Genomic DNA, 15,611 nt, shown 5'->3' on the forward strand with positions numbered 1-15,611 from the left:
TCTCTAGCTGTCTAAATAGACCACATGCAGTTGAAGGCATTGATGTAAATTGAGACTGAATATCCCTAAAAGATTTTCTGTAATTCAATGATATTATTGGACTCAGTAGTGTTCACTTACATACTAGTGAAGAGTAATTCCCTCCAGTGTTTTCCCCAGGAATTGAAATTAGGAGGGGTGTTTGAATTTATAGTGGGGGGGGGTCAGGGCTGATGAGGGGTGAGACCATGAGGGTGAAGGTGGCTGTATGGCACTATAGTAAAAACTGAAAAATGTTTCATGACCATTTAATTAGATTTAACTCATGTTTTAAAATCATCACAAAAATTAAAGTTGGCTACTCAAGCCTTCTGTGAAGTACTACATCTTCATCCTTCTTGGTTTCTTGTTATAATTTTGCACAACTCTGTTAATGAACTTCTTGAATGCAATGCGTTCATCTTTGGTGGCTTCTCGTGTGTCCAATACTTCCATTCCTTCAATTGATATGCTCATTAGATCATTCACATGATCAGGCAGAAGGCGACTTCTTTCAGAACACAAAATTCTATTCAATGAGGCAAAAGAACGCTCAACTGTAGCTGTTGTGACTGGGAGTAACAAGAGATGAATTCCTACTTCTTTCATCCCGGGAAATGTAGTACAAAGATTGGGTCAAGCCACCAGTGACGATAAAAAAGAAGTTGAAATCAAATCTTCATTCATTCATCGTGTGATATTCCACTGTGTGTTCAAATTCTCTATTCTGTCCTGAGCACATGGCAGCCCCATTGCTGGTAGTGCTTCACTCCACTCAGCTGTTGGTGTTTTATAAGGACAGAGATCTGTAAAAGCTACGTAGAGGTTAAGTAGAATCTAAAAGTCGCTGTTGTAGACTTTTAAGAATCAAGTCTGTGTACTTTTTCAGTTGTCTTAACAAACGCTTCTTGTCCCCTTCACTTAAGGATTCCATATAAATGCCTTCATTACTCAACTTCTGGACTGAAGTCTTTGCTTCTTCCAGTACTTTTTCAATGGATAGCTCTCTGATTGATCCAAATGTAGCTTCTACTGCTGGACAAAGATCTACTAGTATTGTAGCAGATGCCTGGATGGCATTGTTTAATGACCCAAGTGGTTTCAACAGTAGACTTATAAGGGAGAGAATGGCAATAGTTTTTCTCTGAAAGTAGTAGCAAAAGTAATCCACCAGCCTCACTACTTAGATCCATCCCATCTTGGTAGATACTTTCCAAAGACAGTAATAATGGCTGGAGTAATTTTAAGACAACAGCCAAGGATCGCTCATGAGAAAGCCAGAGAGTTTTCCCAGGTTGGACTAATTTGAACCTCAGTCCCAGTGTATCTTCTATATTTTCCAAGATATTCAGTCTTTTTGGACTCTTTGCTGAAAAAAGAATATAATGAAGACATACATTTATAGCTTTTTAAATGTCTTTTGAAGAGTCTGCAGCTCATACTAGCACTAGTTGTAGTAGATGGCCTCTACAGTGTGTATAGGAGAGATTAGGGTTGCACTTTTCACTGAGCAAAGCTTGTACTCCACCATGTCTTCTAGAGAAGTTTGCAGCTCCATCAAATTCACAAGCAGCCATCTGTTTGGGGTCCAATTGACAAGAATTCAACTCTTCTAAGATGTGGGTTGTCACAGATGCAGCCAATGTGTCTTCTAGAAATGCATCTACTGGCCTACCACTGACGTCAAGATAACATATACAATGACTTAATACTTGATGCCCATTTGCATTGGTGCATTCATCACTTTTTCAACTGTTGAGTCTTTCACTGTTGCACCATATGCTTCTAGCCCAGGGGTCCCTAACGCGGTGCCCGTGGACGCAGTGGTGCCTGCCGGGGAAGTTGTGTGCACCCGCAGGACACCACACTGATGAAATGACACCGTCAAGTGCTGCCACCTGAGAACCACCCACCAAAATGCCACCAAGAAGCGTTGCCATTTCTCTGCAGTATTTTGGCGGCGAGGCTTCTTTCCACTGCCTCTTTTTGGCAGCGGGGTGTTTGGGAACAGGAATGTGCTATTCCCACAGAAAGGTTGGGGACCACTGTTCTAGCCAGTCAGCTGAGTTTCTTGCAGAAAGATAGTGAGCATTTGCTGGTCTTGTTCAGAACCAGTGTTCAACTTCAGGATGAACAAGTGACAATGCACTTAACATTGGTCTCCAGTTTCTAGTGTGTGGTATCTCTTGCTTAAATAGAAAGTATGGTGCCACAGCCATGTTTGTTCGTATGAACTGTGTTGTGTCTCCAGCATTGTTAACAGCCTCGTTAACACTCACCGGTGTTGTCCTTGGTCAGTGGAGACTCAGAGTTCAGAGGTGCTTTCACATGAGTTCACTTCCCGGGTGGGGGGCAAGAAGGCACCTTGCTCGTTCCTCCAGCTGCTCACTGTTTGCTCTGGCCACTGTTGTTCGTTCTGCCGCTGTTCATTCCATCGCTCTGTTGCCAATGGCCCTGCACCGTCACCTTCTGCTGCCACCTGCCACTGTGACCTCTGCTAGTTGGTCTCTTGAGGTTCCACCCAGCTCTCAGTGATTTCAGCTGAGCTCTCAGTGGGGGAACCTCACTGCTAGTGTAGACTGGGCTGTGTCTTCCATAGAACATTGTCCCACAATAGGTCTAAGCACTAAGACCTGATTTCAACTGTAGTGGTCTCTTAACAAAACAAAAGACTGACTATGGAGCCCAATCAGCTCTGTCTTTAAATAGTGGAGAGGGGCAGGTCAAATAGTACTTGTGACTCAGGCAGACCATCAAGCAAAACACCTGTCCCCATCCTCTCTCTTGATGCCTTCAATCAGCACAGGCTAAGTACAGTTCTACTGCCCTTTACTCCTACAATGAGAATAACAGCAGCTCGTTACGCCCCCCCCCAACCCCGCCTTGCCGCATTCAAGTGATTTGTAACCCAACCTCAGCCAAAATCTATCACTTGGGCAATGCAGCTCTGTTTGCTGGATACCTAGGTAGATTAGGTGTGAATGTAAATACAATCTGGTCCTGAAGCCTTTTCCCCCCAGCTGTCAGGGAGAGCTCATTTAGACTTTGCTTACAAATCATAATTTGTAATTGGACTTGAACTGAGCTTTTGGTGGGCTCACCCCACATTTCTTAGTATCACTTTTAAGGCATCCAGATGGGGTGACAGAATGGAATAAGACACTAGCCTTCCATCTGTTAAAAAGAAATTAAATACGAGGTTTCATTGTTCTTTAAGTAAGAACAGATACAGTCTGTATGTCAAGGCCAAGCTATATGCTATTAAATCTACCCTTTGAAGTCTTCCACTGGGCTGACCAAGGACAGATGGTAAACTGTTATCATTTGATATGGGATTAGGTCAAGTCGAAGTTCAAGTTTAAAGGTAACAGTCTCCACTCAGCCGTCAAATGAATTAGTTTATATAATGAATGGCATATAGTCAGCATCTTTGCTACTGTTCTGCTGATTTAAAAATGTGCGGATTTATTTAGCCACAGATTTCTACATGCTTTAGAAGTTTAAAATGGTAACGAGTTAGTTGCTGTGATTTAATATTTGAATATAATTTTTTTGAGCAGTGGGAGATGATTTCCAGAATTGTGATGTATAATGCATATTTTTATGACTAGCCCATTCATTTTCATTTTTCCCCTTTTGTTTCTATTTTCCTTGCATATCTACCATCACTTGAGAATATAATATCATCATTATAGGGGGTGATTGGTAGTCAGATGTAGTTCAGATTGTGAAACAGTTTCTTTTTTGAACACCTTGTTTTCACAAACAAATTACGTCCCCAGACATTCGCCTTTTAGGTTAAAATGCTCCATACTTGACCTCAGTCCTTTTCCCAGCAAAGGATTTTTTTCAGAAAATGTTAGCACAAGCCCTTCAGCTGTTGTGTTTTGTTTGTTTTTTAACTTTGGCAGAGGATGGGAAAAAAGACTTTATGTATAGAAAGCTAGAGCAAAATTGGCTGATGTTTCCCATCTTACACTTAGCATAGATGGAGCATGCTGAAGTTTGAAGCAAAAAGAGCCTTAAGCGTGCACCAAGTGAATAATGCAGCAGAAAGGAACATAAGAGATCTGGCCCTGAGTCTTTAACCCTTAACTCAAGCTGAATAGCACTCATACAAGTAATCCTGTTACAGCCAAAGGCTCTAATTGTGTGTGCTACTAATGTAAGGGCTGCAAAATCCTCTTCTGGCAAAGTTGGAGCTATATGCCGCTCAAGACAATTTTCTAGATTTTCTTTTCCTTCTGTATACCTCCTTACTCCCTTTTTGCTTAAACCTCTCCCTAGGAAACGAATTGGGGAAATGTTATTCTTTAAACTCAGGATAGCTGAGAATGGGGTGAAAGGTGACTTAGAGCACCTTTCTGCTCCTTTGACCGTTGGTTGGCCAAGGGCATAATTGAAAAAAGCCTATGGGCTGCTTTAAATTACACTGGATCCAGCAGTTCCACGTGACTGCTGTACAGCTGGTGATCAGATGGAGCAGTGTATAGTCTGCTGTGTCCCTCCTACTCCAGCATGTTCCTTCCCTCCCCCTTCGGACAGCTTTCCTTGTAATTTACACTGGTGAGGTGGCCCAAGGAGGGCAGAATGAAGGAATCTAGCCCACAAGGAGGTACAGGACAGATGACAGACAAGAAGTGACGTTAAAGCTTTTTCTTGAGATGTACACTGGATTTGTACCTTCTTCCCTGAAGTCCTGCATCTTGGCAGGAGGTTAGATTAAATGACCCTTGTGGTCACTTCTAACCCTATGGTTCTAAGATTCTACCACACAAAACCTCATGTCAAGTTCCTTAACCCAGTCATCAGTGTCTAGATTGAGAAATCTGGAGGAAATTTCAATTTTACAAACTAGTACTATAGATTTCTGAGATGGAGTAAAAACACCATAAATATAGGTTATTTGGGGTGAATATGCCACAAAGAAAAGATGCAATGAACATATTGATAATTTATATATCTCCAAGAAAGAGAAGTGCATCTTTGAGCACTGACTCGCCTGTCCAGTGAGGAGGACTTTAAATTAGGTTGAAAAGGGGTGTGGTGCTTGCCAAGCAGGTGCCAGCTCATGCCAAGGCCATAGGCTTCAACTTAACACTGACAAATGCATAGGTGGAACACAGTCCGGCTTACCTATGTGTTACTATTGTTAAAATAGGCATTAGGTTTATGAAAATGTTTAGTGTTTAGGCTTTATGAAATGCTTGTAAGTTGATGCATGCAATAATCTGATTTATAGTGTATTTATCTAATGTTATAAGGTAATTAAGGGTTTGCTCTCTAATCATAAATGTTTGCTCTGAAACTGTAAACCCCACAGTCAGGAAAGAAGAAGTATCAAGTGTGAAACACTAGTTTACTACAGGAGGTGTTCTCTCCTACCACCCAAAAGAAGGCCCATAGACAGTAGACAAACCATTGTGGAATACTGTGTGTGCTCCTGCCCACACCCAGGAAGAGATGTGCATGGGACTTGTCACATCAGCTTGAACTCTGGGGGAAGGGAATAAAAATCCCTGACCGGAAGAAATTGCATCTCTACGCTGCTTGGACTTTGAGAGGGCAAAATTTCTAAGCATAAGAAAGGGATCCCCAGCTGGTTAGCTTGGGTTAGCCATAGAGGACATACAGAGCTTGCATATTACAGAAACTTCTATTACCTTTTGGAACCTAAGACTGTAACATATTTGTGTGTATGTTTACCTGCTTCAACCTTGTAAATAACTCTCATTTCTTTGTCTTAATTAATAAATCTTTAGTTAATTTATTATAGGATTTGCTCTCAGGATTGTCTTTGGTGTGCAACTGAGGTGCAGTTGACCTGGGGTAAGTGACCAGTCCAGTGGGATTCAGAGTAACCTGAATATTATTGTGATTTTTGGTATAAGGGACCATCTATTACAAAGGTAAGCTTACCTGAGTGGCAAGATGAATTGGAGTATCCAATGGGACTATCTGTGACTCCATGTTGAGGCTGTTACAGTGCCAGAGGAGTTCACTCTTGATACTTGGTTGGTGAAATCTAAGTATGGTGCTCACAGCCAATTTGGAATGTGTGCCCTGCTTTTTAAAAGTCTGCCCTGAGGTTGGTACTCTAGACAGTATGACAAGGGGCAAGTGCAAAAGCCCACAGGTAAGCATTAAAAAAAGCAGCCTTAATAGAGAGCTAAATGTTGGGGGAAGGGAAGACATGGAAAATTACAATAAGGTCATAGGAGCAACAAGAGTGAAATCACTGGGGGAATCTACTTGATATATTAGATGTCTGGACACAATTTCAAGGAGCATGGAGAATAAAAAAGAATTGGACGTGTTAGTACATAAACTTAATTATTGATTGGTGTCACAGAGATGTGGTGGCAAAAATCTCATGACTGGAATATAGCTTCTACAGGAAGGATAGGCAGGGGAAAAAGAGTGGAGGTGATGCATTATACATCTAAAATACATACACTTGTTCTGAGATGCTGTAGGGGGTGAGAGGCAGACCAACTGAAAGTCTCTGGATAGAGATAAAAGGGGAAAAATATGGGCAATGTCCAGGTAGTGGTCTACTATAAACCACTGAATCAGGAAGAGGAGGTGGATAAGGCATTTCTAGAACAAATAACGAAAATACCCAAAACACAAGACTTGGTAATAATGGGAGACTTTAACAACCCAGATATCTGTTAGAAAAGTAATATGGTAAAACACAAAATTCCCAGTAAGTTCTTGGAATGTTTTGGAGACTTTTTGTTTCAGAAAATGGAGGAAGTTAGCCAGAGGGACAGCCATTTTAGACTTGATTCTTACCAATGGGGAGGAATTGGTTGCAAATCTGAAGATGGAAGGCATTTTGGATGAAAATGATTGTGAAATGATAGATTTTATGGTTCTAAGGAAAGGAGAGAGTGAGAATAAGGACAATGGACTTCAAAATAGCAGACTTTAACAAATTGCAAGAAGTGGTAGGTAAGATCCTATGGAAAGGAAACCTAAGGGATAAAGTAGTTCAGGACAGATGGCAGTTGCTCAAGGAGACAATATTAAATGTACAACTGAAAACTAAAAAAGATAGGAAGAACAGTAAGCCAATATTGCTGCTTCATGAGATCTTTAATGACCAGAAAATCAAAAAGGAATCCTACAAAATGTGGAAACATAGACAAATTGCTAAGCAGGCATTCCAAAAATAGTACAATCCTGTAGGGACAAAATCAGAAAGGTTAAGGCACAGAATGAGTTATATCTAGCAAGGAACATAGAAGACATTATGAGGAAGGTCTATAAATATATTCAGAGCAAGAGAGAGACAAAGTAAAGTGTAGGCCCTTGGAACAGTTATCTTTGAGAACTCATGGAGGATGGGTGAGATTGCAGAGGACTGGAGAAGGGCAAACATAGTACCTATCTTTAAAAAGAGGAACAAAGAGGACCCGGGAAATTATAGACCAGCCAGTTGAACTACAAAACCTGGAAAGATACTGGGATCAAATGATTAAACAACCAGGCTGGAAGCACCTAAAGGATAATAGGTTCATAAGGAATAGCCAATATGGATTTCCCAAGAACAAATTATGTCAAACCAACCCGATTTCCTTCTTTGACACGGTTATGGCCTAGGGGGTATGGAAGCAGTAGATACAATATATCTTGATTTTTAGTAAGGCTCTTGACACAGTCCCACATGGCATTCTCATAAGCAAACTAGGAAAATGTGTGATGAAATTACTCTAAATTGGGCACACAACCGGTTGAAAGGCCATACTCAGAGTAGTAATCAATGGTTTGCTAATAAAATGGGAATGGACTTGTTCTTTGGGAAGTTATGTGGAGAAACCAAACTTTGATTTTGTCCCTTCTTTCTGTAACAAGCTGAATCTAAACCTAGACCCAAACTTACAGAATTTTGGGTTTGTTCCTCATGCTCATCCCTGCTAACTGGTATGCGTCAACTGTTCAAATGATTACTAAAGATATTGTGTCATGTCTTGGAAAATGTAAGGGCTAGTCATGATGTTGAGGACAATAGTGGGAGGCACTATGGGCTAGTGGGTAGGGCATTGGACTGGAAATCTAAAATTTTGACTCTGCCACTGACCTATGTGACCGAGGGCCAGGGGTGGGTAAACTACGGCCCCCGGACCACATCCGGCCTGCCAGCCGCTTTAAGCCAGCCCTCGAGCTCCTGCTGGGGAGTGGGGTCTGGTGCTTGCGCTCCAGCCAGGGCACAGGGGCGGGGGACGACCCCTCCGGCTCCTGCGTGCTCCAATGACTCCGCTCCAATGTCCCCCTCTGGCGCTCCAATGGGAGCTGCAGGGTGGTGCCTGCAGACAGGACAGCATGCAGAGCCGCCTGGCCACAACTCCATGTAGGAGCTGGAGAAAGGACATGCTGCTCCTTCCGGGAGCCACTTGAGGTAAGCACCGCCCAGAGCCTGCACCCCTGAGTCTCTCCCCATGGTCCAACCCCCTGCCCCAGCCCTGATCCCTCTGCTGCTCTCCAAATCCCTTGATCCAGCCCAGAGCACCTTCCTACACCCCAAGCTTCTCATCCCCAGCCCCACCCTAAAGTCCCCACCCCCAGCCGGAGCCCCCACCCCACCTGCACCCCAACCCCAATTTTGTGAGCATTCATGGTGCGCCATACAATTTCTATTCCCAGATGTGGCCCTCGGGCCAAAAAGTTTGCCCACCCCTGCCTTGGGCAAATCATTTTTCTTTCCCTTCTCCCTTGTCTGTCTTGTCTTTTTTAGACTGCAAGCTCTTTGAGGCATGGATGTTCTTTCACTGTTTGTTTGCATAGCACTTTATACAATGGGGCTCTAATTTCAATTGGGGCATCTAGATGGGGCTACCGTATGACAAATAATAAATATAGGAAATCAAATCAACATCCAAGGGTGCATGTGACCCACTGGGCACCTCAAAGCTTCTTTATACACTTAAATGGCAGCGGTGAATTTGTTACTTTGTAGAATGTTGTGATACAATAAGTATAAATAGTACTATAAAAAAAAAAAAACTCTGTTCCACAATATCCAGGGGCCATGGCTGTGAAGGGCCAACACAGCCATCAGGGAAGTCTAAAATTAAAATAGACATGTTGCCAAAGCATAACAATTGCCAACATTGTGTTCGCTTCCCTCTTTGTTTCAGTGATCACCGCATCTGTGAAACATATTTCTGTGGGACACTTAAAGTGCCGGGTATGAAATGGGCCATTCCCATAAATGCTACAACCTAGGTGTCATTCTGGTTTTAAAAACCTCATGGATGGCTCCATCGCCAGAGAAAAAACCACAAATAATATGGTCTGGGAATATCCCGCAGAAGCATTCAGTAATTGAAATTTACATATTTACATAACTCATTTACTGCAGGGAGAAGTGACTACAAGGTTTACAGCTCTAGCCATAGGGGTGGTGCCACGATCCAATAGGCCTGTGACTTAACTGTTTGAATGGGATAGCTGAGGCCCAGGGCTGGCACTGGTATTTAGAGGATGGTGTGCATGGTTGGGTAAGTGCTAGATGAGAGTTAAGATCACATTCTGCTATCCTGGCAGGAAGGAAAATGCCACAATGGGAGTTTGCTTGAGCAAAGAGGTTGAGTAAACAAATGGGGGGCCTTAGGCCAATCTGATGGGCTCTACATATTTCCCAAGTACATTTCCTCTGAATTCCCCAGGTCTTGGTAATAAATTAGGTGGCTCTGATATCTGTAAGTTCCTTTTATTCCGAATCAGAAATTAAAGGTTTTCGGGGCTATGTCTGGTTCCACACATCCCTGAGACAAGTGTTTACAAAATGAGTTCTGCATATCTGGAAGCACTCCCTGGTGGGAAAAGCGCCGGCTCTGGGAGATTTGTGGTTTTTCGTTTCCTGCTCTGCTACAGACTTGAGCAAGTCACTTAACTTCTCTGTGCCTCTGTATCCTCAGTGGCTAAGAGTAACCTACCGCATGGCAGATAAGTGAAGTGTAATTCACTGGGTTTGGTAACATGCTGGGAAGGCTTCAGACAGCAGGTGCTATGGAAGTGTAAAGTATTATTAGAATAAGAAGATCACTTTGCTTCCTTAATTTTGTTTAACTGGCAGCAGCTTCCTTTCCAGGCATGACTTCAAGCCTTTGCTTTTGGGAGCTGCCTTCTTCCCACCCCCGCCAACCAGTCCGATTTGACTGGCTCTTAAGGTATCAAAGTCTGCTGAAAAAATTCCCAAGTGCCAAAATATGCTGTGAATTTCAGGGCTGTTTCCTGAATTTTCAGGAATGGGGTGGCCACTCCAGTGATGATGTTATAGTGCTTTCCTGTTTTGCAAAGCAAAATGAACACATTGCATTTATTGGGACTGGGGGAGGAGAGGGAAGTCTTCCTTTCGTTTATGGTCAAAAAGGAACTGAGCAATTGTGGAGGCCTTTTGTTTTTCTGTTTGACAACAATTTTAGCAAATTGGCAACTGTTGCTTTTGGTGACAAACTTTTCATGAGTCAAAGTTAATACTGCTAATAGTGCTTTACATTTGTAGTCTTTATGACGGCCCCTTCCATCCACAAAGATTAATGAATGACACTGCCCAATACAAGGGAAGGAAGTATTATCCTTATTTTATAGATGAGGAAACAGAGGCAAAGAAAGGTTAAGTGACTTGCCCAAGTTCAGACAGGAAGTCTGTGGCAGAACGAGGACTTCAACCCATCTCTGTCTCTCTGACTTGGGATTTTGTAAAACGCCCATCACCATACTATCTGAGATCTACCCACATCAATTAGATCTGCAGCATAAGGCCTGTAATGGACTCCATAGCATCATTTTCTACTCTTCTCCCTTACCTGACTTCAAAAGGCTCTGCTTAGGTTGAATATATATTTGACTTCTAGTCCCCTTAACCACAGGATTGACTTTTTTTCCAAAAACTGCCCACTTTGCGACAGTCTCCCCAGGTTTTAGAAGTGTATTTATAATTCATTGTTTATAATTAGTCAAAAGATACTAAGTTTAAAATCATTAAGAACCAAATCCTAAAGATGAAATTGAAAGCCTTTCCACTAGAGCAGTGTTTCCCAAACTTGGGATGCCGCTTGTTCAGGGAAAGCCCCTGGCGGGCCGGGCCGGGCCGGTTTGTTTACCTGCTGTGCCAGGGATGCGGCAGGTAAACAAACCGGCCCGGCCCGGCCCGCCAGGGGCTTTCCCTGAACAAGCGGTATCCCAAGTTTGGGAAACACTGCTCTATAAGAATGACACAACACTGCCATATCCCCTTCTACCTTTAATCCCTACCAACTAAAAAGATAAATTAATAAAATCTTTATATACCTACAGAGAGAGAGAGAGAAAGTAACATCCCCAAAGCAGAGTTTACGCAAAAAGAGACTCCATGATGATCCCTCATGACCTTGGTATTGCTATTGATTCTATGTAGAAGGCACTCAGATGGTGGTGGCTGGCAACATGAAATGCTAAGAGATAGATAAATGATCCATTTTCCCAGCCTTTATAACTCAAACCCAACTTTTTGTAAATAAATAAAAATAAAACTTGTTCCTGTGTTTTATTCATTCAAATATATATTTAATGTCTAAAACCCCATTCCAGTGCATGGAGTCTTAATGAGACCTAGCAACATTGGGAGTGCTGAGAGCACTCGCCCTTCAGCCTCATGCCTCCAAACGCTCTTGAGGCATGCATATATTTCATTATGACCGCACACCCTGTCATGTGTCATTCCTTACTTATTGACAATTTGTCACTGTCACCCTTGACATGTCACTCCACTGCAGAAGAATTGGACTTCAGTGTGAAATGTGACAGTCAGATGAGAGAATTTTGTAATCTGAACTGAAATACTGGACTGAGAGAGACTAATTTCATTCGAACACAAATCTAATGTAACATAAAGGGGAGAGATGTTTGCATTTAAAGAGGGTTTTTTAAAAGATTCTTCCCCCTATCTAGTATTTATTCTTCAGCATAACGCTTTTATTTTTTGAAGGATGGAGCCTTGCATTTTAATACCATGCATTTTCAATTAAGTGCACTAAGATCCATGGATATAACTATTACTTAAACTGTAAGTAATGGTTACATGTAAAAATTAGGAAACATATTGTGCTTTAGATAAATTACATTCAAATTACTTCTTATTATAAATGGGATAGAAAATGGATTTTTAGCTCTAGCTGGCCAAAGAGGCAACATTTGTATCTACTTCATTTGTTTAAATATATTTCAAGCCAGATTGAAATCCATATTGCCTGACGTTAATTGAGTACTTGAAGCATCAGTGTACTCAAGTTTCATAAACCACTGATGAGCAAGTTTTTACAGGCTCGATTTTAAAAATATACCATCCCTTTTATATGAAAATCATATTCTGTTTATGGAATAATTCTTAAAACGCATTAAATGGTATAAAGCTTAATAATGAAATTAATGTACATATAACATTTGTACTGTTGAGCTGATGTCTTGTTTGCTTAGAAAACTATATTTTCCCCACTTGATTTGTTTTCTAAAAAGATCTTTCTACACCATATTCTAAGCAAACTTTTTTTACTTCTCAATAGAGAGAACTAGTATCAGGAAATAATCAGCTATAATATTGAAGTTTTCCCATACAGTCTGTCTGCGTACTTCAGTCTGGATGTGATATTCCAGTCCTGGGCCCATCTTGAGCAGAGACTATCAATCATACCAAATTAGCTAGTAGTTTACTAGCTTTGTGGCACTGACAAATAATTATCCAGTCGTTTCACTAGTGATCTATAGGAAGTCAGGTCTGACCTAAGTTCAGAGGTGAAAGGCCAGGGCATTAACCCATCTTTTCATAACCAGATAATTCTTCTGACAAAAACAGAGAATTGAAAATCATTAATTGGACTAGAAAGCACTACATTAAAGTTAACATTCTGGCCTTAGTAACACTTGAAAGCAAAGAATTTGAAGGCCATGATTTTTGCCCCAAGCCTCATTAAATTTTCTAGCATAAAATAAATAAATAAATTTTAAAAAACAAACTAATTTCTGTCGAACAGCTTTTACTGGCTGAACTGAATGTCCCATGGCTTTCTGCACGTCATGTTCTATCTGAGGAGACTGACTATAGTTAGGCTAAAGCATTATGAAGTATCATCTGCACTGTCGTTGGTTTATTGGACCAATAAAAGGTATTACCTCACCCACCTTGTCTCTCTAATAACCTGGAACCAACACAGCTACAACACAACTACATACAAGTTCTCCTATATGGCTTTTAACAGTACTAACATAATTGTCCGGATGTCATACAATGAACATCAGATAATTTGTACACTTGATTTTTTTTCTAGATTCTCCATGCTGTAATTTCTGAGGAGGGAATGGTGGCTTTGCACTGTACAAACCTTTTGCTGTTTTCTTATTGTATTTACTGAATTTTATTTAAAATCTGTAATGATAAAATTATGTTTAATAATAAAAGCCCTTCTCTGAGGGAAAGCAGCATATGTCGAATACCCAAGCCCTCTGAGAGGAAATCTGCATGATTGGATTCTTTGATGCCGAATTGTACCATTATTCTTTGATGCCTCATTAGCAGCTCCATTGGGGGTTCAAGAGTTAGGAGGAGCGACTTTTTCTGTTTATTGTTTGACTACAGGCATTCCTATTTATTGTTTGTATTACAGTAGCTCCCAGACGAAGGACGAGTCCAGTGGTTTGAGTGCTAGCTTAGGGCTTGGAAGAGCTACATTCAAGTCCCTGCTTTGTCACAGACTTCCCATGTGACCTTGGGTAAGTCACTTAGCCTGCCTGTCCATTCTCATGGGAGTGTTGTCAGGATAAATATATGAAAGACTGAGATGCTCAGATAATATAGTGAAGGGGACCCTGTAAATACCTTAGATGGAGGCCCCCAACCAAGATCAGCATTCAGCAGTTTAGTAAGAGAAGCTCACAATATAAACAAGACAGACAAAGGCAGTGTTATCAAAGGTTAACATAACAGAGGGAGTAAGTGCATAGGGTATCTCTCATTGCTAAAAACAAGAAAGCTCCTCTCCCCCATTGGGATAGCAGTGCTCCCACACAGCTTTCCCTCTTCAGTTAGTGTTTCAACCTATGCTAACAACTGAGTATTACTCCCATTTCACAGATAGGGAACTAGGCACAGAGCAGGTCTAGATTAAAGCACCCATGGGCCCAAGGAAACCCCTCCATGGCTCTTCCCCCCCCCCCCCCCCATGAGCTGGAATTTTCCAGCCATCTGCATGAGCCATTTTTTGGGTTGGTGGAGGAGCCACTACCACTTCTCATTGGTGAAGCTGTGCATTCCCCTCCCAGCCCCAGAACTACTTGTTTTCAGGCAGGCTGCACTTTGCACAGGGTCCCTGCTGACACCTCCCAGCAAAGCTGTAACAGGAGTGGTGACGTTGAGCCCCTGAGCGCTTTACTGGCATGCTGGCATCTCAGAGCAGTGGATTTCAGAGTTAACCCGTTCAGATGAATGGGGACAGTCACAGCTGAGAACTATTGTTTCAGGCCGTCTGCAGACTCAGGACGGCACCCTGCAGCAAGTTATGCTTGGGATGTGTGTTCAAGCTTTTTCTTCACCATGGTGGGATGTAAAAACAGATATACACCCCACACATAGATTCTGAAGTCACCATATGTCTCCAGGAGCAGAGCCCTGTGCACAATAGTACCACGTACTGCCAATTCCTTAAACTGGCCCTGGCAAAGAGAGATTGAGTGACTTGCCCAAAATTGCACAGGAAGCTTGTGGAATTGAACTGAGATCTCCTGAGTCCTAGGCTATTGCCTCAGCCAGAATGCCATTCTTCCCCTCTCCTTAATGTAGGACAGGTAGAGCTAATCAAACATTTTTTTGCCTAAAAATCTCTCTAACAATCAAAAATTTGGTTTAATTTTTTGACTAAAGTATTCTACACAAAACACATGTTCATTTTCTCTAAAATGTTTAATGGGAACTAATTTGGATTTTTCAAGTGGTTCTAACAATGGGTGAAATGCCAATTTCCCTGTGCAGTGGGACCTGCTAGGGTGATCTTAGAGGCACAGCTGCAGAGGCTGTCTTCTTCCCTGGCTCTAGTATCACTGTGATATGTGATCAGTGATAGCACTGAATTTGCTGGTCCCCCATGTTTCAGAGTAACAGCCGTGTTAGTCTGTCTTTGCAAAAAGAAAAGGAGTACTTGTGGCACCTTAGAGACTAACCAATTTATTTGAGCATGAGCTTTCGTGAGCTACAGCTCACTTCATCGGATACATACCGTGGAAACTGCAGTAGACATTATATACACACAGAGACCATGAAACAATAACTCCTCCCACCCCACTGACCTGCTGGTAATAGCTTATCTAAAGTGATCATCAAGTTGGGCCATTTCCAGCACAAATCCAGGTTTTCTCACCCTCCGCTCCCCCACACACAAACTCACTCTCCTGCTGGTAATAGCCCATCCAAAGTGACCACTCTCCCTACAATGTGCACGATAATCAAGGTGGGCCATTTCCAGCACAAATCCAGGTTTTCTCACCCCCCCCCACCACCATACACACACAAACTCACTCTCCTGCTGGTAATAGCTTATCTAAAGTGATCATTAATC

At 42.0% G+C, this 15,611-nt stretch overlaps 1 protein-coding gene across 1 annotated transcript in view; it reads left to right on the forward strand.

The window, feature by feature from the left end:
- The window catches only part of VRK1 (VRK serine/threonine kinase 1), a 119,063-nt gene that overhangs the window by 75,834 nt on the left and 27,618 nt on the right, over positions 1–15,611 (forward strand). Inside the window, exon 15 of the transcript XR_012159554.2 lies at positions 13,668–13,773. The gene's annotated coding sequence lies outside the window, so the exon portion shown is untranslated. The remainder of the gene's footprint in view (positions 1–13,667; positions 13,774–15,611) is intronic.

The sequence above is a fragment of the Lepidochelys kempii genome, chromosome 6 (genome assembly GCF_965140285.1).
Source record: "Lepidochelys kempii isolate rLepKem1 chromosome 6, rLepKem1.hap1, whole genome shotgun sequence".
Taxonomy (NCBI): domain Eukaryota; kingdom Metazoa; phylum Chordata; order Testudines; family Cheloniidae; genus Lepidochelys; species Lepidochelys kempii.